Below are 3,313 nucleotides of genomic sequence, written 5' to 3'. Positions count from 1 at the left end.
TATTTAGATTTTTCTCCGGCATGAAGGGAGCCCATCAAAAATCCAGAAGAAGTATCAACTGTAACATGCAAATATTTTAATTTTCCAAATTCTGGCAAGTGTGTGACGTCCATCTGCCAAATATGGTTAGGTATCAATCCTCTAGGATTGACTCCAAGATTAACTTGTGGTCAAAAGGTCACACAATTTTGACATTGTTTTATTATTTGTCTAGCTTGTTCCTTAGTTATTTTAAAATGCTTTTGTAAAGTATTAGCATTGACATGAAACTTTTTATGAAAATTTGTAGCTTCTTCTTGTGTAGAGAAAATATGTATGTCATGTGTAGTTTTATCTGCTAAATCATTGCCCAAACTAAGGGTTCCAGGCAATCCTGTATGTACCCTGATATGTCCTATAAAGAACAGATCTTTTCTGTTCCAGATTAGACTTTGTATAGTTGAAAGCAAAGAGAAAACAGTAGAGGAAGTGGAAATCCTACCAGCATCTTCAAGGGATACTACAGCATTAACTATATACTGGCTATTGAAAAATAAATTAAATACAGAATCTTTAAACATCACAAAAGCTTGTAATACTGCATTAAGCTCTACCTTTTGAGCTGATTGTTTGGGTACTAAAAATGTAAAAGTTTAATCAGGTGTAACTGTTGGTGCTGTACCCTTATTTGACCCATCAGTGAATATATTTGGAGCATTCATGATAGGTGTTTTTCTTGTCATTTTTGGAAAAATTACAGGATGCAATGACCAAAAAGATAATAAAGGATTAGATGGTAAGTAGTTATCAAATAAAACATTAGATTTGCACATGATTATTGCCCAAGTATTTAACTCATTAGCTAACTCATCAATTTGATTCATAGTATATGGAGTAATAATTTTATTGGGAGAAATTCCAAACACTCCCTTTGCTGCTTTTATTCCTTTGAGTATTAATTGTCCTACAGCCTCAGGATACCTAGTAAGAATAGTGTTAGGAGAATAAGATAAATGTATACATAATAATGGACCTTCTTGCCAAAATACTCTTGTAGAAATATTTTTGTTGGTAGTACAATAAATAATAAGGCAAACTTATATCAATTCTATCCAAATGCATATTTTCCATATATGTTTCAATGATTTTTAATGCATTTCTTGCTTCAGGCATTAACATTCTGATTGAATTTGGATCTGATGGACTTTTTAGGATATCAAATAAAGGTCCCAACTCTCCTGTTGGTATACCTAGATGAGGCCTTATCCAATTTATGTCTCCTAATAACTTTTGAAAGTCATTAAGTGATTTGAGTTGATCTACTCGTATTTGAATTTTTGGTGGATGGACCATGGTTGAGGATAATAGAACTCCTAAATAATTAATTGGAAAATTTAATTGTACTTTATCTATTGCTTTCTCTAGATTATAATTTTTTAATAAGTTAGTAAGTGTAGCATAACATTCTAGCAATGTGTTTTTATCTTGTGTGCTAATAATACATCATCCATATAGTGAAATATTTGTAGTTCAGGATTTTGATTTCTAAGTGGCTGAATTACTTTGTTAACATAAATTTGACACATAGTTGGGCTGTTAGCCATCATTGAGGGAGTACTTTCAATTCATATCTCTGATCAGGACCTTCATGATTCAGTGCAGGGATAGTAAATGCAAAATGTGGACTATCCTCAGGATGAATTGGAATTGAAAAAAATATCTTTAATATCTATAACTAAAACATACCAAGTTTTTGGCAAAGCAGACAATTGAGGAATCCCTAATTGAGCAGGTCCCACAATAACTATCTCATTATTAATGGCTCTTAAATCTTGCAATAATCTCCATTTACCAGATTTCTTTTTGATGACAAAATTGGGAGTATTATGGGGAGATACAGAAGGTTGTATAGGTCCTTCCGCTAATTGTTTGACCAGGTCATGGGCTGCTTGTATCTTTTCTTTAGTCGGGGGCCAGTGAGGAACACATAGTGGTCTTTCTGATTTCCAAGTAATTTTTATTGTCTCAGTGGCCCTTTCTGAAAATCCAACCCATGTCTGTCCGTTCCTTGATGTATTTGTATTGGTGTTGCTATACCTTCTTCTTGTTTTTCTAATATTTTTCCTTTCTTAAAACCTTGTCTAGTCATAATAGTGGGTGCATTTTGGTTGATGTTATTTGTTAATGTCAAACCTAATTGATCTAGGACATCTCGTCCCCATAAATTTATGGGAAGGTGATCCAATACATATGGATGTATAGTTCCTTCACATCCTTCAGGATCCTTCCAATCTAATACCATTGCACTCCTAGGCCTCGAAGCGTTTGAGTGGCTTGTTGTAATGGCCAATGTTTTGGCCATTCTTGACGAGAGATGATGCTAAGGTCTGCACCTGTATCCATTAGCCCATTAAATTCATGTCCTTGAATATTTAGTTTTAGCATGGGGCAAGAATCTAAAATTAGAGAAAGCATAGCCCAATCTATACCTGTGGAGCCTAATCCCTTGGAACCTCTTTCTACAGTATGACTGGAAAATTTATCATGTAGGCTGGGTATTATTAGTAACTGTGCTATTCTATCTCCTGGTGAAATTACTGATATACCCTTTGGAGAACTGGCTATAATTTTTATTTTACCTTCATAATCGGGATCAATTACCCCAGGACTTATCAAAAGTCCTTTTAGAGTAGAAGAACTGCATCCCAATAATAAGCCTACTGTTCCTTTGGGAAGAGGTCCTTTTACCCCTGTGGGAATGATTTGAACTCCCATCTGGAGTTAATACTACACTGGCAGAGGTGCAGATGTCCAACCCTGTGCTTCCTCTGGTTTGTCTGATGAGAGATCTAATGGACAATGTGTCCTTGGCACTATCCTGATGGGGTTGCTGGGTTCCTCCAGTGCTCCATATATTTGTGGTTTTGGACCCTGGAGCATTGGGCCCCCCTGTCCATTTTTTGGCAATGGAGCCCGATGCCTTTATCCATGATATCGTGGATAAACAGCTGGTCTTTGTTCGTTTTTTGATAATGGAGTACCCTCTATGGTGGTTTGAGAATGGCATTAATTAGCCCAATGTCTCCCTCTATGGCATCGTGGGCAAATACCTGGTATTCTACTTCTTTCATACCTAGTTTTGTTAAACCCTCTTCCTATGGGGCAATTCCTTTTAAAATGTCCTGTTTGTTCACAATCGTAGCATGTTCTTGGCCTGGCATCTAAAGCCTGTTTTACTGCAGCTGCCACGACTTGCCCTTGTTCTAAAGCCTGTTTTACTGCAGCTGCCAGGACTTGCTCTTGTTCATTAATGTCTCTACATAATTTAATATAT

The sequence above is a fragment of the Spermophilus citellus genome (assembly GCF_964194105.1).
Source record: "Spermophilus citellus genome assembly, chromosome: 10".
Lineage (NCBI taxonomy): Eukaryota > Metazoa > Chordata > Mammalia > Rodentia > Sciuridae > Spermophilus > Spermophilus citellus.
The sequence above is the reverse complement of the archived record's forward strand: the minus strand, read 5'-3'. Positions refer to the sequence as shown.